At 40.0% G+C, this 25,494-nt stretch overlaps 1 protein-coding gene across 1 annotated transcript in view; it reads right to left on the bottom strand.

Annotated features, from left to right (window-relative positions):
- clcn2a (chloride channel, voltage-sensitive 2a) overlaps nucleotides 1-25,494 on the bottom strand; it is a gene marked incomplete at both ends in the record, with an annotated part of 204,996 nt that overhangs the window by 166,625 nt on the left and 12,877 nt on the right. The gene's annotated exons all lie outside the window — the stretch shown is intronic.

Consider the following 25,494-nt stretch of genomic DNA (forward strand, 5'->3'; position numbering starts at 1 on the left):
AAATCAACGCTAGATTATCGGTATTATCTTTCATCATGCACGCATGAAAGGGGGGTTGGAGCGGGGCGCACCTCCGTTCCGTGATGTGACCAACGGGACACAGCACACACACGTTACACACAGACACGCTTCGATTGCGGGCAAAATAATATCGGATCAACGCAAGATTGGTAATATATAGTCCTTACCTTGTATCTGATGTACTGCAAAAAGAATAATCCAATTATCTGATCGCCATTCCAAATACTGGTCACGGTAGTCTGTCCCACGTTATCCAGCATTGCACATGGACGGGCGGGCGGATGAACTCGTCGAGGCAACCGTGGTGACCGCTTGTTTTGCCGGAGTGTTCAGACCCCGCCCCCACGCCGCAGCTCGACCGAAAAAACAAACTACATCGTTTCAAATGGAGTGCAATACCGGCCGCACGGCGTTAGGCGGCAGTATTGACCGTCTGCGATCTCAGACACATTCAGTACAGCATGCACAAGGTGCCTCGATGGATTATGAATGGCAATAGCGAATAAAAGGAAAACCGAGACAAAAACATAGATCTACGTTTCCGGCACTCAACCGCTGGGCCACAGAAACGTAAATCTACGTGAACGGCAAGTGGCAACCAAGGAAGGAGGTGTTAAAGGAACACGGCAATTTTTTATTTATTTTTTTATAAATGTTTTTATTTTCTTTCCTTTTCATACATAAAACAAGACATTACAGTACAATAACATTGACAATAATAACATTGGCATTAACAAAAACAATAATGAGAATAAGACTAATAAAGACAAAATATATACTCAAAAAGAAAAAGCATTAGCACAGACTTGACAAGAGACCCAAACAAAAACATGGCTCAAGTACACGTTTTGTGATACATATATACGTTTTGTATACTATATAGTGGGATTGGCTTACAGGGGGTCGGGTCCTGGCCAGTGTTAGGACCCATTGGACTGAGGTAGACTGTGTGTGCGTGGCATATGTATGTGTGTATGTGTGTTTTATATGTGTGTGTCTTATATATGTGTATGAGTATGACCTATGTGTGTGTGTTTAGTATGCCTGTGTGTTTCATGTTTGCATGTGTGTGAGTGAGTGAGTGCATGTATGTACTATGTGTGTGTATGCATAGTGTGTGTTGTGTGTGTGAGGATGTGTACTTTTTAGGGGTGGAACGATAACATACAACTGTGTTTTACTGACTCCAACCGGGACTATTGCCGCTTTTCGACTGCATGCCATCACCTCCTAACGTTACCGGAACTGATCCCAGATAGCAACAAATTTGTGAATCAACGTTGAAATAGGGTTCAGCAGAAATATTGAATCTATGTTGAAGCCTGACATCTAAATTATATAGATCGTTGTCTATGACCCTAACGTTGAATCAACGTTAGGTGTCAACCATAGCTGATACTATATCAATGTTGATTCAACCATCATCTAAATGGTAATATACATGCACATTTTAGTTGATTTTATATTGAATCAATGTTAGACATCAATGTTTATTCAACCATAATCTAAATGGTAATCTAGATGCACATATTAGTTGATTTTATATTGAATCAATGTTAGACATCAATGTTTATTCAACCATAATCTAAATGGTACTCTACTTGTACATTTGTAACTTGTACATCTACTTGTAACTTGTAAAGTTAAGGAATCAATACTGATTAATGTACATTTTACATTAAAATATTGCTGCTGATATGTATACATCATAACATTACATGTTTTTTTCCTGCTGTTAAACACACTATTGTTAAATAAATAATAATACAATTCTTATATGACCATATTTCCAAAAATGTGTGAACAAAAATGACAACATGGCTTTTAAAATGAAAATTTATTTTTTTCTAGGGTATCAGAACTTCCAGTGACTAAAACTTTTTACAAAAAACAAATAACAGACCTTATAACAGGCTTTCATTAACAATATAGCCACTGCCAGAATAGTGACACATATTGTGTGTGGTGAGCACACGCATTCATGCACAACGAAGACAAGATTGCAATCATTTTAACTATAAATTTATGAGCTCAAAGTATGAGCTCACTACTGACTGAAATGTCCAACAAAAAGCATCAATTGTCAAATAATATTGATCACATTAACTAGACTAGATGTTTGAGGAAATTAGAAAGGGAACAACAACTTAACCCTTGTGTCTGATCAGATTCGTATTTGTTTGATAACTTTGCAGTGATGAGCCAACATAATATGTGGCATAATCTTTTAATTATCTTGTATTTTTTTTTTACTCTTCATAAATTGTTTATTCCACTTCAGCCCGATCATAACCACCACATATTATTTTTTTTGTCATATTTAACAACTCTTTTCAGAAAAGTGGGAGTATTTCATTACAAAAATAATATAAAAAATGGTTATGATCAGGGCTGAAGTTGAATAAAATATTTATGGAAAAGAAAGTGTATAAAGACCAATAAAATCTTTAAATATTGGAGGCTCAATGTATCCATGCTGTCTGACTCTCACACACGGGAGAGGATAAGTGAAGAACTGAAGAGTTATTTTGATCTCAACAATAAGGGGGATGTCTCACCATCAATTTTATGGGACGCGGCAAAGGCTGTAATGAGAGGTAAAATTATCTCAATTTCAAGTGCACTAAAGAAACAGCGAAATGAAAAACAGCAGAACCTAGAAAATGAGTTAAAAATACTAGAAAGGAAACATAAACTGAACAGAGATGAAGAAGATTTAAAAGCTCTACTAACCTGCAAACAAAAACTAGATGACCTGTTAATAATAATAATAATAATAGATTGAATTTTAAGAGAGAAGCGCCTTTCTCAGACTCAAGGACACTGTACAAGGAAAGGATGGAAAAAAAATAAAAGTAAGTAATAAAATTGAAAAAATATATATAATAAAATACATAAAAGATCTGTGTATAGTAACAACAAGAAAAACAAATAAGATAAGAGATAAAAATAAATAAAAAAAGGAGGCAAGTTCTGTCCAATTGGATGAAGTGGTTAAAAATTAACAAACAAACAAACAACAAAACAAAACAACGGAATCTGTGGCTTAAAAAGAGTCAGGGGTGGGCTACTTGGGAGCGGGGCCGTGTTGCGTGAAGGCAAGTGTGAACAGGTGGGTTTTTAGCTTGGTTTTGAAGAGGTTGATGGTGTCAGAGCCTCGGATGAGGGGGGAGAGGGAGTTCCACAGTCTGGGGGCTGCTGCAGCGAAAGCTCGGTCTCCCAGTGTGGAACGCCTGGTGCGGGGGATGGTGAGGAGGTCGGAGTTGGAGGATCGGAGGCCTCGTGCTGGAGTGTAGGGGTGGAGTAGGTTGGTCAGGTAGGAAGGGGCCAACCCGTGCAGGGATTTGTAGGTGAGGAGGAGGATCTTGTAGGGGATTCGATAGTTGATGGGGAGCCAGTGGAGTTTTTGCAGGGTGGGGGTGATGTGCTGCCAGGGTTTGGTGCGCGTGAGGACCCTCGCAGCAGAGTTTTGGACGTACTGTAAACGATCCAGAACCTTCTTGGAGGCACCAAGAAGGACTCCGTTACAGTAGTCGAGGCGGGAAGTGATGAAGGCGTGAATGAGTGTTTCCGCTGAGGTGTCGGAGAGTGAGGGGCGGAGGCGGGAGATGGTTCGGAGGTGGAAGAAGGCGGATCTGGTGACAGACTTGACGTGAGGGTGAAATGAGAGGGTGGAGTCCAGTATGACGCCCAGGTTCCTTACCTCTGTGGAGGGGCAGATGGAGTAGCCATCCACGGAGAGAACAAGGTGGTCGATCTTTTGGAGGAGGGCTGGGGAGGCTACAACTATGAGTTCGGTTTTCTTACTATTGAGTTGGAGGAAATTGGTGGTCATCCATATTTTTATGTCCTGGAGGCAGGCAGTGAGGGAGGGGGGAGGAAGGGGGGCCGAGGGTTTGGTGTGGAGGTAGAGCTGTGTGTCGTCTGCATAGAAGTGGAAGTGGAGGCCGTGTTTCCTTATGATGTCACCGAGTGGGAGGAGGTAAATCATAAAAAGGAGCGGACCTAGCACCGAACCCTGGGGAACACCCTGTTTGACAAGTGCTGGAGCTGACCTGGAGCCCCCGAGGGAAACATACTGCCACCTGTTGGTGAGGTAGGATGTGAACCAGGACAAGGGGGTACCAGTGATGCCAAGGACACTTTCCAGGCGGTCTAGGAGGATTGAGTGTGAGATGGTGTCGAAGGCAGCTGAGAGGTCCAGGAGGATGAGGATGTTGATGTTGCCAGCATCAGCAGCCATGAGGAGGTCGTTTGTCACCTTGATCAGGGCGGTCTCGGTGCTGTGTTTAGCCCTGAACCCAGACTGGAGTGGTTCAAACAGGTCATGGTAGGCCATGTGACTCTGTAGCTGGGCGGCTACTGCGCGCTCGAGGACCTTGCTGAGGAAGGGGAGGTTTGAGATGGGGCGGAAGTTGTTGAGGTTATCGGGGTCCAGACCGGGTTTTTTTAGGATTGGGGTGACTGCTGCCACCTTTAAGTCAGCAGGGACGGAGCCAGTGGACAGGGATGAATTAATGATGTCTACCATGAGAGGGCAGAGGGCAGGCAGGCCAGCCTTCACCAGGGTGGTGGGCATAGGGTCCAGAGAGCAGGTGGAAGATTTAGAGCCAGACACCAGCTTCGTAATGGAGTCGGTGTCCACCAGGGAGAAGGATGAAAAGGAGTGGGTGGGATGGGGCAGAGGGTCGTGTTTAGCAACCGGAGGTGTGGGGGACACAGGAGTAGACTGGAGCTGCTGGTAGATGGCGTCGATTTTGTTTTGGAAGAATTCCGTGAATCTGTTGCAGAGATCAGAGGAGGTGGTCTGGAGGGGGTTGTCGGGGGGCTTGAGGAGTTTGGTGATGGTGGAGAAGAGGGCTTTGGAATTCCCTTGTCCTTTGGAGATGATATCGGAGTAGAAGGAGGACTTGGTTTGGGTGAGGGCGAGTCTGTAGGAAATGATGTGGTCAGAGTAGGCCTGGGCATGGACAGCGAGGCCTGTTTTCCTGCAGCGCCTCTCCAACTGGCGGCCCTTGGCTTTCATGGAGCGGAGCTCAGGGGTGTACCAGGGGGCGGAGTGTGTAAATGTGACGGTGCGGGTTTTGAGGGGTGCGAGGGAGTCCAGGATGGCAGCTAGGGCTGTGTTGTAGGTGTTCACCAACTCAATGGTTGAGAGCAGCTGAGGATCATGAGCGAGGTGGGAGCTCAGGGCGTTGGTGAGGTCAGTGGGGGTGATGTTTTTTGTGTTCCTGTACGTCATGGGGCGCTGTGGGCGGCCAGGGGAGGAGGGGAGAGAAACTGAGAACTTGACGGCAAGATGGTCAGCAACGTGGAGGTCCACGCCACTGAGATTGGAGGGAGTGATGGTCTCGGTGGAACACACCAGGTCCAGTATATGGCCTCTGGTGTGGGTGGGGAAATCTACATGCTGGGTGAGATTGTGGCAGTCAAGGAGGGACAGGAGGTCGTCGGAGGCGGTGATGTTGTCAACGTGAATGTTGAAGTCGCCAAGGAGGAGAATTGAGGAGATGGATGAGCTGACAGAGGTGAGTAGGTCAGATAATTCCGAAATAAACACAGGGGAGGGAGGGGGGGGACGGTAGATCAGGATGACAAGCACAGGCTGGGGGCCAAGCAGTTTGAAGGCAAGGCATTCAAATGATGTAGCTGTTGACATACAAAGCGGAAGGAGCCCTTAGATTTGCTGGTAGGAATTACTATGAGATGGGAAATAGGGCAAGCAAGCTACTGTCATTCCAGCTCCACAAAATACAGTCAAGTCGGATAGTTCCAAAGATTAAACACCCCAGCACACACATGGAAGTAATGCAAACGCAAGAAATTGCTAATGCATTTGCAGATTACTATACCGACCTCTACAAAGCACAGCAATTGGAAAACAAGAAAGAAAAAATCAACAACTTCTTAGATAACCTTAAACTTTCTAAACTATCCCCAGATGAGGCGGATGAGCTAACCTCCCCTATTACGGAGAAGGAGATAGGGGAAACTATTCAGATGCTTAAGAACAATAAATCACCAGGTACAGATGGGTTTTCAAATGAATTTTATAAACATTTCACTGAACAATTAACACCAGTATTAAGTGTAGTTTATAACTATGCCCTATCTGAGAGAGATCCACCAGGAAGCTGGTCAGAAGCTATTGTCTCGGTAATACATAAAGAAGGTAAAGACCCCACAAGATGTAGTTCCTATAGGCCCATAAGTCTCCTTTGCAACGATTTCAAGATATTGACATCTATACTTAAAAAAAGAATACAGAAACATATAACAAAACTGATACACCCAGACCAGACTGGCTTTATCACTGGTCGACAGGGTGCTAACAACATCAGAAGAACTTTAAATCTGCAAACAGTGGCTGGATTTCGAAAAGAACCATCAATGCTTCTCGGCTTAGATGCCGAGAAGGCATTTGATAGAGTTGATTGGCTGTACCTTGAACTAACATTGAAAGGTATGGGATTCAATAACACATTTATAGAATGGATAAAATGTTTATATAAAAATCCTAAGTCTAGAGTAAGGGTGAATGGTCACTGCTCTCACTTCTTTGACATACAGAGAGGGACACGCCAAGGAGACGTTTTGTCTCCATTACTATTCGCGATTGGCATAGAGCCACTAGCGGAGATGATTAGATCAAACCCTCAGATACAGGGAATAGATGACCAAAAAGGCATTACACACAAGATCTCGCTATTTGCTGATGACATTTTACTTTATATCAAAAACCCTTTAGAATCAATTCCAAACATAATGATGGATTTAAGAAATTACGGCGAACTGTCGGGTTATAAGATAAATGAGACCAAATCAGAAGCCATGATGATAGTGGGAACATGGCCAATACATCTGAATAGTATAGCACCCTTCCATTGGGCTAGAGACGGATTCAGGTATTTAGGAATCATTTTGACTCCCAGCAGCAATCAGTTATATCAAGCAAACTACGAAAAGTTGATTGTACAAATCAAATCAGACATGGCCAGATGGGACATTTTACCTCTCTCCCTAGTGGGAAGAATAGAATCAATTCGAATGAATGTGCTACCTAGACTTATTTTTCTCTTCCAGTCTCTACCTATACCAATACCTGCCACTACCTTTAAAAGGTTAGATAAACTCCTATCCAAATTTATCTGGCAGAGGAAAAAACCTAGAGTAAGGCTTAAAACACTATGTTTGCCAAAGAACAAGGGTGGTCTTGGTCTACCAAACCTAAGAAACTACTACTGGGCAGCTCAATTACGCATACTTGTGCATTGGATACAAAAGGACCTAGACTCAGGATGGGTACAGATTGAGCAAAACTCAATTCCAAAGACCCCTCTCAGATCCATAATATTCCTGGGGAAAGCATACTGGAAAAAAATTAAGATTGGTAACAAATGGATTACAAATACATTAAAGGTATGGGAAAGTGTAAGGAAAAAGGGGGGAGGTCCACGATCAATATCTAGGGCCATGCCAATAGCAGACAATACAGAATTCCGGCCAGCTATGGAGGATGGGGGTTTTAAAAAATGGGCGGATTTGGGCCTGGTTACTATCAATCAATTAATGGAAGGAGACTGTTTTAAATCGTTTGCACAGCTACAGCAATGTTTTGATCTACCTTCGAAAGACATGTTTAGATACTTTCAAATAAGACACTATGTAATGACTCACAGTGAGTGGGAAGCAATTAAGAGACCACCAACAAATGTGGAGCGGTACTTTATAAACACAATAGAAAAAAACTTGATGGAAAGAAAGCAGATATCCAATATTTACAACATGTTACAACTAGACGATCCAGGAGACACCACCTATATTAAAGAAAAATGGGAGTTGGAAGCTAATGTGATCATAGAAAATGAAGAATGGGAGGACAGCCATTCAAGCAATCATAAAATCACAAATAGCCCAATGTGGAAGGAGTTTGACTGGAAGGTCAAGGTCAGGTACTTTAGGACTCCTCAAGTTCTCTCCGGATTTGCTGGTGGGTCCTCACCACTATGTTGGAGAGGATGTGGAATGATCGGAGATCATACACATATTTTCTGGGACTGTCCAAGGGTGCAGACATTTTGGATGAATATCAAAAATGAGATTAAAACCATTCTAGATCTTGACTTACCTCTGAATCCATCGTACTATATCTTGGGATGTATACCGAAAGGCACATACTATGGAGATACGTTATATATCTTGAGAGTGATACTGTTAATAGCAAGGAAAATGATAACTATGGCATGGCTACAAAATCAACCACCGACAATCAAACAATGGACCAAGAGACTGAGACAGATGTATACAATGGAAGAAATGACTGCACAATTGCAACTGAAAAAAGATATGTTTATGCAGAGATGGTCACTTGTAACCTTGTACCTGGAGATACATTAGCATGAGCCTGACGCCCTCTCTCTTTTTTTTCTTTTCTTTTTTTGTTGTTCTTTTTTTTCTGTTAAAGTATATATTTTTTTCCTTTTGCTAAATTTATTTTTCTATTTATTTTTTCGTTTCTTATCCTACAAAAAATCATAAAAAAAAATATTGTAAAAATCCCTCCCCACTGGGTTGTTTAAGAGGCGTACTCGGATTATACAGCTTATTTTGATTACGCTGAATACCTTAAACAAATTGAATAAGAGGGAAGAGCCTGAGTAACAAATGTCATTGACTATGTGAATCAAGTATATTATACTGTATGATTAATGCAATGTGATGTTCAATATGACACAAAATAAAAGAAAGTTAAAAAAAAAAAAAAAAAGAAAGTGGGAAATTATTTCAACATAATCTTTTTATGGAGTTTTTCAATTTAGTCCCCTAATAAGAGTATAATACTTTAGTTTTCAGACACAAGGGTTAAATATAAACAATGGCATAGGATTTGAATTTAAACACAGTGGAGCTTAGATGATCTACAGTTGTCCACGACTTATCCTCCAAGGCAGTGGTTCCCAACCTTTTTCCCCCCAGGGACCCCCAAACATCTCTGATGAAATTCGCGGACCCCCTCCTAATAAGATACCATAAAATACTTTTTTTTTTTCATTTTAATAACAAACTGCTTATACACAGGCATATGCATCACAATTAGACCCACTATGCTTCTTTGACTTGTGCCTTCAATCAACAAATCTCATCTTGCACCATATGCATTTCAAAATGTTTGGCCAATATTCAAATGCTGTATTCATCCTCTCAAATCAGGCCCTAATGGTGAACGGTTTGCATTTATGGAACAAATCAATGCAACAAATTAAACTAAATATGAGACAGGAAATTCCAATCAGTAGCAGAGATAATCTGTCCTAGCTGGGTTTAATACCTTTTTTTTGTCATTTTAATAACAAACTGCTTATACACAGGCATATGCATCACAATTAGACCCACTATGCTTCTTTAACTTGTGCCTTCAATCAACAAATCTCATCTTGCACCATATGCATTTCAAAATGTTTGGCCAATATTCAAATGCTGTATTCATCCTCTCAAATCAGGCCCTAATGGTGAACGGTTTGCATTTATGGAACAAATCAATGCAACAAATTAAACTAAATATGAGACAGGAAATTCCAATCAGTAGCAGAGAGAATCTGTCCTAGCTGGGTTTAATACCTTTTTTTTGTCATTTTAATAACAAACTGCTTATACACAGGCATATGCATCACAATTAGACCCACTATGCTTCTTTAACTTGTGCCTTCAATCAACAAATCTCATCTTGCACCATATGCATTTCAAAATGTTTGGCCAATATTCAAATGCTGTATTCATCCTCTCAAATCAGGCCCTAATGGTGAACGGTTTGCATTTATGGAACAAATCAATGCAACAAATTAAACTAAATATGAGACAGGAAATTCCAATCAGTAGCAGAGAGAATCTGTCCTAGCTGGGTTTAATACCTTTTTTTTGTCATTTTAATAACAAACTGCTTATACACAGGCATATGCATCACAATTAGACCCACTATGCTTCTTTAACTTGTGCCTTCAATCAACAAATCTCATCTTGCACCATATGCATTTCAAAATGTTTGGCCAATATTCAAATCCTGTATTCATCCTCTCAAATCAGTCCCTAATGGTGAACGGTTTGCATTTATGGAACAAATCAATGCAACAAATTAAACTAAATATGAGACAGGAAATTCCAATCAGTAGCAGAGAGAATCTGTCCTAGCTGGGTTTAATACTTTTTTTTTTTCATTTTAATAACAAACTGCTTATACACAGGCATATGCATCACAATTAGACCCACTATGCTTCTTTAACTTGTGCCTTCAATCAACAAATCTCATCTTGCACCATATGCATTTCAAAATGTTTGGCCAATATTCAAATCCTGTATTCATCCTCTCAAATCAGTCCCTAATGGTGAACGGTTTGCATTTATGGAACAAATCAATGCAACAAATTAAACTAAATATGAGACAGGAAATTCCAATCAGTAGCAGAGAGAATCTGTCCTAGCTGGGTTTAATACTTTTTTTTTGTCATTTTAATAACAAACTGCTTATACACAGGCATATGCATCATAATTAGACCCACTATGCTTCTTTGACTTGTGCCTTCAATCAACAAATCTAATCTTGCACCATATGTATTTCAAAATGTTGGCCAATATTCAAATCCTGTATTCATCCTCTCAAATCAGGCCCTAATGGTGAACGGTTTGCATTTATGTTGAATGAAGTAAGAATCCACTGCAGTAAAAATATCCTCATCTCGAGTGGTGGTAGTAAGGTTGACTGACATGAGAATGTCCTGCTTCAGATCCTCATTTTCAATATATTGCACATAAACGATGAGCACAGCCTCGTCTGCGACAGTTGTAGTTTCATCAAGTTGTATGGCAAATGGACCCTTTCTAAGCTTTTCTGACAGCTGCTGCTCGCAATCACTTGACATCTTATCAATTCGGTCTTTCACTACATTGTTCGAGAGTGGTACTGATTTTAGTTTATCCGCCACCTGTGGGCCGCACAGTTTCTAAACCATTTTGATGCAGGCTGGTTTGATGAGCTGCTCGCCAATATTGTGCGGTTTCTTTGCTTTTGCAATTAAAAGCGAACACTCAAAGGAGGCTTCGGTAGCCTTCTGTAAATCACTGCCACCCCTGCTCCACGCTACTCTAACATCAACAGGCTTGTTCGCCTTGGGAGACTGTTCTTTCCTCCGAAAAAAGTCTGGATCCTTCCCAACGGTTTCTGGGTGCTTAGACGCCTGATGTCTCTTCAGCTTGCTGGGCTTCAGGCTCGAGTTTGCCAACTTTTCTCCACAAATCACACACTCAGGTCGTTTTGTCTGGTCCCTCAGTGAAGCAAATGGTGATGTAATTTTCGCGATTGCTGTAGGTCCTAACTTTTTTTGCAGATGAGCTGCCGTCATCTCCTTTTCGTTTGTCACACATTTTCGCCTCTGGCGGCTGACTGCAGACGAGCCGAGAAAGTTAACTAGCGTGCTAGGCTAGCTACAGAAAGTGATACAGTCAACTGATTCGCGTTTTAGCGGCTACCCGGTAGCCTACTGTTAACGTTCAAAAATCATGTCTAGATGTTTATTTATTTATCTTTATTTTTTATTGTAGTGGAGAGACTATTCATGCTTCTGATGATAAAAAAAAAATTAAATTAAAAAAATTAAAAAAAAGACCTCAAATCATCTGTGGTTTGGCGGACCCCCTGCGCCGCGGACCCCAGGTTGGGAATCACTGCTCCAAGGCATCTGCTATATAATAATCTTCAGATTTACTTAAGTGTTATTAGTAGGTTACAGCAGTAAGCATTAGTTTGCTCAGTCAATTATGGCCAATTCGTTTTATATTGTTTAATACAGTTAAATAAATAGATAAATGAAAAGCAATTTTTTTTTGATTACCCCCCCCCCCCCCCCCCCCTGTACCGAAAATAATACCGAACCGTGTCTTCAAAACCGAGGTACGTACCGAACCGTGGATTTTGTGTACCGTTACACCCCTAATGTTTCTATAACTCTCTCCCATATAACTCTCTCCCATACCCTTAACACCAACCGCTGAAGTGCCCTTGAGCAAGGCACTAAACCCCCAACTGCTCCAGTGGAGTTGCTCAGTGGCCAACAGTGTCAGACTGTGGTTGTACTGGGGCCTAACAAAATTAATAGTTGGTTTCAGGTTGGTTGTCAGTTTGGCCATGGGTAGGTAGGGAATTTATTTTATTTTATTTTTTTATTTTATTCTTTCCCACGGCGACTATGGATAGGGAATTTCTTTATTTAATTAAAATGTTCACAACAACATGGATGCATGTACTCTGCCAGCATGTTTAATATCCATAATACTAAATGTTTGACTAAGATTTCTATGAAACTTTATTAAAAAAAAAAAAAAAAAAACGTTTTTTTTCTTTTTTATATAATTTTTTCTAAAAACTCATAAAATATATTGGGTCGCACCTAAATCGGCAGGGTCGGTCGGCAACCTGAAACCAACTATTAATTTTGTTAGGCCTGGGCAGCTCCCAGGTGTGAATGGAACTCTGTGAATGTGAAGCAGGGCGTAGCTGAAAAAGAGCATCTGTGCTCAGCGAACCTACCCTGGGTAAATAAAGGTTAAAATTAAAAATAAAAAAAATAAACACTGCAAGAACAGGCTGAAGCATAAGTCATTCAAGTAGATGCCGTCCATGGAAGAACAGTGTCCAGGGTAATTCCTTGTACTGTATGAACCAGGGAAACAGTGTGCTGGGGTACCCCAAGTTTGACTCTGGTTCGCTTGACAATTAAGTTTGGGTCACTTCGGTTCCAAGAACAGGCTGAAGCAGCATATTCAAGTAGATGCCGTCCATGGAAGAACAGTGTCCATCAGGGTAATTCCTTGTACTGTATGAACCAGGGAAACAGTGTGTGCTGTGCTGTGCTGGGGTAGCTGTGCTGTGCTGGGGTACCCTAAGTTTGACTCTGGTTCGCTTGACAATTAAGTTTGGGTCACTTCGGTTCCAAGAACAGGCTGAAGCAGCATAAGTCATTCAAGTAGATGCCAGGGTAATTCCTTGTACTGTATGAACCAGGGAAACAGTGTGTGTGTGCTGTGCTGTGCTGGGGTACCCTAAGTTTGACTCTGGTTCGCTTGACTTAAGTTTGGGTCACTTCGGTTCCTTGAGATGCCTCCCTCCCGGTCTGGCGCATAACGAAGCCACTTCTTGACAGTTTCGCTGTAGTCCTGGTCGGTCAGCTTGGGGTCAAACTGTCGAGCAGCAGCTGATAGACACAAAAATAAAAAAGGGAGGAAGAGAGGTGGGTGAGATGATGTACGATGATAAGAGCACCCGGCCCTCACTTCACACGAGTGCGATTTTTTTTAATCACTCAATTACTCACTCTGTAGGTCTACAGTAACAAGCTACAGTCAGCATCCAGTTAGACTGGACAGGATAACAGCATAATTATATTCTGAATCACCAGCATCACCAGCATCACCACCTCACTACCTAAACTTAACCTATGAAGTAGTTTGCAGGGGAGGAAGCTCACCAAACATGCAGGCTTGTAGTGTGGTGTGCTTGAATGGCTTCTTGCTTTCTGAACAACGCTTGTCTTTCTTTCCAGCCCAGTTGAACCCACTGGCCAGGGCGTTGGTCATAGCAGTTTTCAACATCAGTCTGATCAGGTTCTCTGAATTGGTGCCTCCTACCAAAGCCAGGCGAGAAATCTAAATCAGAGAGAAGAAAATGAAGGCCCTGCGTTAGAAACAGCATAACGTTTATTTTATGAACACAGAGCAACCAACTTGTTTATACACACACTTTATGCATGCACTGATATTCCAGCCCATGCCAGTCATTACGTTTAACCACATTAACCCTCCTGTCCATATGTAAACGGTATATTTGAACAATTTCAAAACGTTTCATAAATAGCAGATATACAAGCTCTAACACGTTTTGAACTAGAAAGTGCTAAACACATTTTTCCCCTGAACAAGACCACACTGAAACGATCTACATTTGATAAATGAATGCAGTTCAATAAATTACCATCTTTTGACGGACTGATTGCTCCATCAGTAATGATTCTGCCTCATTGAAGTCTTGTTCACTGGCGATTGGCAGCTGGAAGGGGAGCATAGTGGTTGTGGTGGCCACGCCGTGTCCCCTGGTCCCACCAGATATGTTGCCCTCAGCCAACTCGGTCTTGATGAACTGCACATCTCTCGATAGATCCTTCACCATGACAAGTAATTCAGCCAGCATTGAATTATTCTTCTGGATGGTAAGGTCTTCAGAAGAAGAGTTAAAATCATTAAGTGAGAAATAAAAATAAGCAGCAAATCACACGAGGAATTACACCATGTCCAATAGACTTGCCTTTCATAAGCTGCCCGTCATCGCCGGCCATCTGTCTACGCTGTGAAACACCAGATGGGGTGTTGTAGTTCTCTAAAGAGTGATGGTTTGTCCTTGAATTAGCAGCAACAATTAACTTATAATCAGTGAGGATAGCCTGCTCTGTCTCTCTCAGTAATTTGTTGACTCTACGTCTTTTAGCCCGAGAATAAGATGACATAGTGATGAGGTGCTGTAGTCAATGTAATGGTACATAAATTGTGGTATTTACTTGGCTAGAACAGGTCTTTGCTTCAATTGCTGCAACGTGCGGCTTCTTGAAACTGGTACGTGATTCTGGAAAAAGAAAGAAAAAAGGGGGGAGGGTCCTGATTAAAGGGGAACTATTTTACTATTTCTTTCACTATTTGGGCACTTTTACACAATTCCTGTGAGTCTATGGAACACCTCTGTAATATATATATTTTTTGTATTCATTGTTTTGTATTTCTAATCAAGTCCTCAAAAACAGCATTTTTCTACCTCAAGATTTCTAGCTGTTTTGAGGCTGGGCTCCTAAACCACTGTGCATCGTCGTGTTCCCCTGAACATTAACATGCAGCAGTGACTATATGACATCACATATAGGCACATTTTCAAACGACTCAGTTCAGTGAGGGTGAATATTGTGAGAGGAGAATTGGAAGAATGCGCCAATATGAGAATTTTGAGACATAGATCATATTAATATAAGTTCACATAGCTAGGAAACAATGCTAAACACTCAAAAAGGCCATTTATAAGATAGTTCCCCTTTAATGTGCTGCATTGCAATGTGCAGGGTGAAACGCTTGCATAATTCTACATTTTGATCAATATCAAGAGAGTCCATTATTATATTATTGTTATATTGTTCATTAGAAAATACCATGCATATAACCAAACTTCTAACTATATAGTCAATGTAATGGTACATAAATTGTGGTATTTACTTGGCTAGAACAGGTCTTTGCTTCAATTGCTGCAACGTGCGGCTTCTTGAAACTGGTACGTGATTCTGGAAAAAGAAAGAAAAAAGGGGGGAGACATAAATGTCATCATGTGTATGTCATAAATGTCACTATGAATTGAAAATGGGGGACCCTGATGTAAACGAGACAAAAACGTCTTTCTCTGGTCTGCATCCCCTTAACAATTGTGTGTATTGAGCCATACTGTATTGTACCCTTCTGCAATCTGTTAAATAAAGTTTTCATTCATTCATTCAACATTAGCAGGACCAGTGGCACGCCAAACAGCCTGCAAACTACCTGGCGTTCTATCGCCATGCTCTAAGACAAACTCTAACCTTAACCAACTTCGAAAGAGTGCCTAAGCTTAAAGGGGAGATGAAGCATATAGCGATATAAACATAGTCATAGCATCAAATTAGTATTTAGATAAGCCACAGGAAAAAAATCACGTTATAAAAATAAGCAATAGACACAATATTTCTGACAATGTGAATACATTCCCTGAGGTCCATAGATGTCCCTAGATACCAATAATATGCAAATGGTCTTTCGATTTTGATTACTATTATTTCATGTGAAATATTGCTATGTTATTGTGAGATTACAAAATCTGATGTGATATTACAGAGGATTTTGATTACAGCATTTTATTGTGAAATAATAATTAAATTATGTGAAATCAAAGGATACTGTATGAATGTCACTGTAATATGACACTCATAACAGAATTAGTTATCAATAACCTACCTGTATAAATGTTAAAAGTTGTTGCAAATATGCTTTCCCCTCATAAATATACCACTATACATTAATTTCTTATATTAGTTTTAAAATGACCATTTAACAGTTTAACCTGTTCCACCCCAGGTGAAAATCAGTAAAAATGTATACCTAGGTAAATGGAATATTGCTCCACTTCTACAAGGGCTATTTGCATATTCTTGGTATCTAGGAACATCTATGGACCTCAATGAATGTATTCTCAGTGTCAGAAATATTGTGTCTATTACTAGGCTTGCTTAAATTCTGATGAAACAAAGGAAAATATGAATTATGATTTTTCTTTTCATCTTTGACAGTGAATAAAACCATGATAATAATGACCAAACTTAAAAAACTGCCACTGAGCTCATTCAGTACCCTCTTGAGATCATGTGTACAAAAGATCTAAGGACATTAATAAAGGGAATATGATCAAATTGAAGGTTTTGTATATACAGTACTGAATTCTCCCATCCGGACCAATGCAATTTGAAATATTATTATAGAATATAGAATATATGCTTATACATTACCTTATTATAGCCAATTCGCACATTTATATATATATACATATAGTATCTTTCAAATGGCCGAGTTCAATTTGGATATAGTATCACCAAGCGTGCATAATAACATATACTGATATTTAATGTAATCGACTGTACTTTTTTATTTCTCCCACAGTGTAATCATTTTGTAACTAATTTCAGATCTAATTATTCCTACATGATTACAATAGTGTGGAGAAACTGACTGCGTTTCAATATTTGTCAAAAACGTTACCTTTTGTAGCTTATTATCGCGAATCATAACAATTATTGATATGTTTCATTCAGAACGCCGAACTTTGAACGACCATAGCGGACCACAGGAAGTGTAGTTTGGTGAAATTTCAACACTGGCAGATAGCTAGCGAGGTCCTCTTGAAAATGGCCGCAAAAAGATTCCAATTCTGATCGTTCAACATTTTCATTTCCGCTTCCGGGTCAAAAACGCGAGTTGAAAAAATAACTTAAAATGATATAAACTCACTTTTAACCTATTGCTAAACTATTGCCAACCTAACGTTTTACATTCTACATGTATTTGTGACATAGTAGTGATAATAATACTTGAAAACGTTTGATTTTAAAAACGTTAATTCAATGTTGCCAGGTATCAACGTTAGCTCCCGGAACGATAGCCAGTTAGTTAGCACCAGCCAGGTATCAATGTTAGCTCCCGGAACGATAGCCAGTTAGCCGGGAGCTAACGTTGATACCTGGCTGGTGCTGGCTGACTGGCTATCGTTCCGGGAGCTAACGTTGATACCTGGCTGGTGCTAACTAACAGGCTATCGTTCCGGGAGCTAACGTTGATACCTGGCCTCTTATATTCTTATATGCAACAGGTGGATATCACTAAACACCAAAATCAAGAAACATTATAGCTAACTGCTAACGCTACTAGCTAAATTAGCTTCAGCTAGCAGACATGCATAACGGTTAATATAATATTCTCTACCATGTAAAAACGAACACGGCACTACTCCACTGGCGTTTGCAATCGAAAGCATACATACAACATACAACATACAACATACAACATAATCGACATTATTGCCATGCAGTACTCACCATGCAGAGAGACAATGGAGACATGAGGTAGCTAGCTGCCAGGAAGCTGCCGCACAGGTGCATTCTGGGAGGCGGGGCACAAGTGCAGTGCAGTCTGGGTGATGAGACAATGACGACAGCATACGTTGAGCAGCAGCCATACGTTGATTCAACATTTATTAGATATTGGCATTTCAATCATTAAAATGCAACCACAAAACAATATTGATTCAATGATATGTTTTCAACATTAGTCAATTGCTTTAGCGGTTAATGGGTGATTCAACATCAATCGTCGACCTTAACCAAAAATCAAGCATTGTGACCATAAATCAACATTGAATTAACACCTTTTGCTATCTGGGATAACATTGCCTGAGCTGAAGGTCCGTGACACTAAAATGTCCGTGGGGACCCGCCAACCCATAGATAGTTCCAACCCACCACAGTTGCGACCAAGGTACCCATGTACATGTCAAAATACTTCCCAAAGGTCAGTGAATACCACGATCACAACACCAGAGGGAGCTCCACAAATCATGTTAAACCCAGATTCGGCTCAAACAAGGGACTAAACACGTTTCGCAATTATGCCCAGGGAACAAAATGAACTTTTTGACTTACCAGCCATTTGGCTGGTAGATTTCAAAAGCTACCAGCCAGGCAGATTTTTTACCAGCCAAAAATTATAAATAGCTTTAGTATATCGCCATTATTATTACTATATAATACTCTCATATGCTATTTTCAATTAATATCATAAGCAACATAAGGAATATTAGCATAATTTTGAGTGGACTGAAGGAATGAGTCAGCGTTAATAGTTTTAAATGCAAATAATTTATTGAAACATAGAAGTGGGGTCGGGACACACACACACACTGTTTCAACTCACCACCCCCGCATCATATTGTAGTCTAGTCTGTCTTCAAACTTCCACTCCTCTCGAAACTTTTTCGTCTGAGAAAGGCGCGGTGAGTTTTCTTTTTAGCGGCAGGCTTACTCCTTCCATATGGTTCCACTTCCACATATTTGTAATTGTAACCCATTTAATAATAATAATATTTACATTTATATATTTAATTACCGCATATATATATATATATATTTATAGGGTAACCAACCTTTTTACACTGAGGCATCGGAACTTTTTTTGGAACTCACAACACGCAACCTAAAACCCCAATCCTCTCCCAAACCGTTTCTACAATTGTTTTATGTTTCATGATGATCATGAATTCATTTATTATTATTTTTTTTAAATTTATTTATTAACATTATCTGTCCATCCTCAGTTTACTATAATATACTCCTGAGTCCTGACTTCATCGTCTTTCCAAACGCGCACACACAGAGAAAGGGAGAGTGCCCCCCCCCCTTTCCCTAGTCCCCACTTTCTGCTGTTCTCTATGGCTCTGCCTCTGATCAGGATTAGCTTGTAATTGTTAGCTTACGCTAACGTAACGTTAATTTCAGGCGATGTGGGCATAAAGGAATGGCGACGATGCAAAGCATGTTAGATGCATTTGACCCGTTGTGAGAGAAAAAAAACACCACAGACTTATTTCGGGTCGCAAAATAGGCGCAACCACCCCCCCCCCCCCCCTCCAATGTACAGCCCCCACCCACCTACCCAACCCCACCCACCCAACCTCCCCCAATGTACAGTTTCTACATCAAATGTATATACACTCTTTTTCTGGACACTTTTTGTATCACAAACAGTACTGTATTTGCAAATCTGATATGTCATAAATGTATAGATGTAGCAGTACTGTCTATCTGTATGTCATGTACAGTGATGCCGGTAACGCGTTACTAAGTAACGCGTTATTGTAATCTGATTACTTTCCCCCGAAAATAGTAATCTAACGCGTTAATCTTTAAAAGCCAGTAATCTGATTGCAGTTACTTGTCCAAGTGGCTGTGCATTACTATTTCGTTACTATCTCATCATAAATTCATAATGCAGGCGGAATGCAGTATTTTATTTCGTTTTCGACAGTCAAAAATACATTTTGAGCTGTTTTTCTTATTATTATTATGGAGTGACGTGGTGTGGCAGTGAAAGGGTTACACAAGAATGTGTCCCCGCGGCGTGACTGGACTCTCTGTCTGTGAGTGACTCTGCTTTGGCCCAATCACATTCCCCATCCACAGTCTGCGAATCAGAGGCAGAGTAGGGCGGGTCTTCACAGCACGTCATGTGACATATGCGCCAATCGTGTGACAGCAGGGCTCCGTTGTTATGTTCGTCTGAGAATTCATTTACAAAACGCTTGTCTAAACGAAGTGAAACCGCAAGAAGACTTTTGCGGTTTCTGTTCAGACTTCCACCCCAAAACGCTCGTTTAAACGTAGCCTCAGTCAAAATACTGTCTACCGCTAAAAACAGCACATCCAATTGCATTGAAAGCATCTGGAATCACAACACTAGCCGACGCTTCGACTATGAATTGAAAATGGGGGACCCTGATGTAAACAAGACAAACGTCTTTCTCTGGTCTGCATCCCCTTAACAATTGTGTGTATTGAGCCGTACTGTATATTGTACCCATTCTGCAATCTGTTAAATAAAGTTTTCATTCATTCATTCATTCAGGTACAGGAGGACTTTCCCTATTGATTAATGTATATTTGATGGTGGCAGAGCAAAAGCTCTTATTTGCCAGATTTACAGTTAATTTACATGTTAAAGAGAGACTGATTGTATGTTTATAGAGAGACATTTATAAAAACAATTTAATAGTTACAGTTGATATAATTGAATAGTTCAGCCTGCATTTGTTAGATGTGAATAGATACACTGGTTTTGTACAACCACTGGCTGGCTGCTCTAATGCTGTGAGCATCATAGACTGTTGCTTTACCATACTTGATGGTGGTACAGAAGCTGAAGCACTAGTTTAACAATTTACGTTATGTGCAGAGAAACAAGTTAAAAACAATGTATGCACTTTCAATAAAGCGTTTAAAAAAAACTGTTGGGGGAACGACGACGACTTCGTAACCTAGTTACTTTCAAAGTAACTAAGTTACTCTGATAATCAAGTAATCAGTAAAGTAACTTGGATTACTTTTTAAAGGAGTAATCAGTAATCAGTAATCGGATTACTTTTACAAGTAATCTGTGGCATCACTGGTCATGTATGTCATATATGTTATGATGAATTGAAAATGGGGGACCCTGATGTAAACAAGACAAAAGTCTTTCTCTGGTCTGCATCCCCTTAACAATTGTATGTATGAGCTGTACTGTACTGTACCCATTCTGCAATCTGTTAATAAACTTTTCAATCAATCAATCAATCAAATATTTAAATAATGTTAGTCTAAATAAATGTAGACAGATAATGTACGTATTTTAAAAATAGAATGAACAGAGCAGTGTTGTTTTGAAACAGTACAGTGTGTGTATGTGTGTTAGTTTGATGTATGCTGCAATTTATATTGATGGCCTTCTAATTTGTTTATTTTAAATAACAGTGACACTTTTCCCTTTGATAAGAAATCCAGCCATATTCCTTTCATTGTATTTCAAATACTGCACTTTAATTTCAAGCAGAAAACTAATCTTTCCATTAAGAACTGACAATCAGGGAATTTAAACATTGTTGACATTGTTTTTTTGTGTTTATATTAAAGAAAGGAAAGTCTAGTGCTGGCTGAGCATATTGTTTGTTTGCACTAAGTTAATACTTTGACAAATGTAGCCTATATTTTTCAGTCAGTTCGGTCTTTGTGTGCCAAACATTATTTAAGGCTGTAAACACTGTAACTTTTATTTTATATATATATATATATATATATATATATATATATATATATATATATATATATATATATATATTAGATTTTTGAGTGTTACATTTTTTTTAATAAAAAACAACGTATATCGAACCGAACCGAAAACCGTGACCCCAAAACCGTGATACAAACCGAACCGTCCATTTTGTGAACCGTTCCACCCCTAGTACTTTTACATGTATTATAATACCCTCAGCAACGATACAGGCACAGATAAACAAGGCAGTGGTGAACTATAGGGGGGCTATGGATAGTAGGGAAACCCACCAAGCACAGTGGCAGACAGTGCCGGACCAATATGAGACAGATATGGGTCCCATATTTTATAAAAGGTGTCCAGTTTAGAGTGTAACGCATGTTTTATGATGGAGTTTTAGTAAAGTAGATGTAAAATAGACGTTACCTTTGTTTTAGAGGTACTCCATTTCTCATTCGAGTCCAAGTGTCTTGAATCAGAACAGGATCAATACATATAACGTTAGGATTAGGAAACACACCTTATTGTCCATAATCATTATATAATCCATTTAGTCTTTTTCATAATATCCAATAGTTCTCTCTAGGCAATCGCCATTGTCGTCCTGCTCACAGCTGATCGCAACCTACTAGTAGAGTGAGTCCCTAGTTGTTTTGGGGCTGGGGCCACCCACACTAAGCTGGCCCATATGCATGTTCATAAGTAGGGATGTCCCGATCACATTTTTTTGCTCCCGATCCGATCCCGATCATGTGATTTTGAGTATCTACCGATACCGATCTTTCCCGATCCGATCTTTCACATTAGTAACCGATTTGACGCATTTTTGTCAGAAACTGGCGAAGCGAGACTGTTTCCTCAATAGTCCCTCGAGGGGCTCGAGCGCCGGTGGCTCACATTACATTCACCCTGAGAATGTGCTTCATACGAGAAATATTCAAAGTTTCAATCTGTTTGCACATTAGTATACATTCACAGTGTTCGACTTACGTAATGATTTGCTCCATTTTGGTCTGAAACGCCAACGATAATCCTCAGTCACAAAGCAAATATTGACGTTATCCAGGTGAAAAGTTAACTTCATTCAAGCGAGGCATTGCAACCGGAGTAATCTAAAAGAAACTCTGCCTCCTTACCTCCCCGAGCACAATGCCGCCTCCAACCTGCTGCTTCATGAGATGGTAATAACATACATAGAGCAATGGCGCCATCGTCTGTAAAAATCAGGTGACTGCAAGTTCTGCAACTAGTGGATGTCCCTCATCCTTGACATAAATCATCTGATGTATAATTAAATCAAAGGAAATGCGTTTGTTTTGGCAAATTCTTCTGCTCTGTGTGACAATAAATAAATGAATGATGATATGTAATTTAAAACCAAAACTAAGGCCTCAGTATGAGTTTAAGACGTGAACATGGTCATGTTTGTTGAAAAAAATATAAATTTGATCCCGATCTTCTGAAAATCGGATCGGATCGGGACATCCCTATTCATAAGGTAGGTGATACTGCCACATGGCGGTATTCAATCATCATTGCAATTTCAAATACTCAGATGAGTCACCAAGGTCCGCGCGGCTGTTTTGAATAGGAAAATTAAAAAAAATTAAAAAGGATCTAAACCCGAGACATCTCGGGGTTGGCGCTTAACCTCTTAACACATTGACTGCCGTTCACGTAGATCTACGTTTCTGTGTCTGAGCTGGCAGACGGTATTATACCGCCCTCTAACGCCTTCGGCCAGTAATGCACCCCGTTAGAAACGGGTTGGTTTCTTTTCTCTACCGAGCTGCGGCATGGGGGCGGGTCCTAAACACTCCGGCAAAACACACGCTTGTAGGGATGCTTTGGACTACTGACCCCGCCCGCCCGTTGAAGAGCAATGTCCTTCAACGTCGGAGGCACGATCGCTGTGGATAACTGGAATGGCGATGAGATTATTGGATTCTTTTTTTTTTCATTACTTCAGAGACCAGGTAAGGACACCATATATGAAAGCTTGCGTTGATCTGATATTTATTTCTACTGCGATTGAAGCTATCTGTGTTATAGCTGTTTGGTTGTTTTCCGTTGGGTTGCAGGAGGGGGGGCGCCGGTCTAAATCACATTGCATGCGTGCACGACAAAGGATAATAGTGATGATCTAGCGTTGATTTCAGGAAGATACGATAATCAGGCGAAAAATGACATTGCATCTTTGACAGTGAATAACACCATGCTAAAAAATTTCAGACATGATAAACTGCCACTGAGCTCGTTCAGTACCTTCTTGAAATCATGTGTACAAAAAATCTAAGGAAATTAATAAAGGGAAGATGATTAAACAGAAGGTTTTGTAGATACAGTATTGAATTCTCCCATCCGGACCAATGCTATTTGAAATATTATTATAGAATATAGAATAGCAGGCCTATAAATTACTTTATTATAGCCAATTCGCACATTTATGGATTGGGACAAATCTTCTCTTTCAAATGGCCGAGTTCAATTTGGATTTAGTATCACCAAGCGTGCATGAAGAACAGATAATGAAATCTACTGTATGAATGAATGAAAACTTTATTTAACAGATTGCAGAATGGGTACAATACAGTACGGCTCAATACACACAATTGTTAAGGGGATGCAGACGTTTGTCTTGTTTACATCAGGGTCCCCCATTTTCAATTCATAGTGACATTTATGACATACACAACATACATGGATGTCCTCTTCTCAAAATTACTCAAAATTGGCCAGTAATAAAAAAAATGGCAGATTTCCGCGATAACAACAACACGCACTAATAACACTTTAACCTATTGGTAAACAAACGTATTGATGAAAATATACATTATAACTGCTGTTGTGACATGGTTATGATGTTTATTCTTGAATATGTTTGGAGAAAAAAAAAGATATATACAGTAGGTTTTTTATTCTTGCAAGAGATCCGCCATTTTGGTTGCTAAATGCTCAAAATAGGGGAGACAAACTAACTGCGCTCCAATATACCGTAATTCCTCTAATAGTAACCGGGTCTCAAATACAAGCCGGGTCTCTATTAATGGCCGGGTGCGCTCTTGAGCTAAGCAATTATAAGCCGGCCTCCTAATACAAGCCAGGTTACTAATATACTGAGCTGCATACTGAGCTAGTTACTTGATTTCACTTTGAAAACGTTGAAATGACCAGTGACCACCTGTAATTGCACTGTTTACTATTTCATACAGTACTTGGTTTCAATAAATGAACCCAGTACATTTTACTGGGTTCAAACTGACACAAAATGTTGATTTATTCATTATGATCCGTTTGAAAATTTGAAATATAGGCCTCCCTCTTATACAGGCCTCCTCCTAATACAAGCCTGGTACCCGCTACAGTTGAAACAAATACAAGCCGGGGTTACTATTAGAGGAATTACGGTATGCCAATAATGTTCAGTTTTGTGGTATATAATCCAGAGTAATAAGAAAAAATTTAAATAATAATCAGGAAGTCATTTGCTTGAAGAAAGCTAGAGGCCTTTGGGAAGTGTAGTTTTGAAAAATTCCAACGCTCATTCAAAGCTCTGGATGTCCTCTTCTCAAAATGACTCAAAATGACTACATTCACCGATGGCCAGTAATAAAAGATGGCAGATTTCCGTGATAACAACAACACGCACTAATAACACTTTAACCTATTGGTAAACAAACGTATTGATGAAAATATACATTATAACTGCTGTTGTGACATGGTTATGATGTTTATTCTTGAATACGTTTGGAGAGAAAAAAAGGATAATTATGTCAGACAGTCTGGAGAGCTTGATTTATCACGTGATGTAATTTGGTTGGATTTGAAACCCGAGAAATCTCGGGTATGGCGCAGAAAGAGTTAAGAGAGGGGGAACAAACCCAAGCCCTCCTTGGGAAGGAGCCGCTGCTGGACTTGCTGCCCAGTACTGTATACAGTCAGCCTGCCATAGACAGTGTTGTGAGTGACTTCATGTCAAATCATGTTTTATTTATGTATATGTTGAGCCAAATA

The sequence above is a fragment of the Notolepis coatsorum genome (genome assembly GCF_963971535.1).
Source record: "Notolepis coatsorum genome assembly, chromosome: 13".
Taxonomy (NCBI): domain Eukaryota; kingdom Metazoa; phylum Chordata; class Actinopteri; order Aulopiformes; family Paralepididae; genus Notolepis; species Notolepis coatsorum.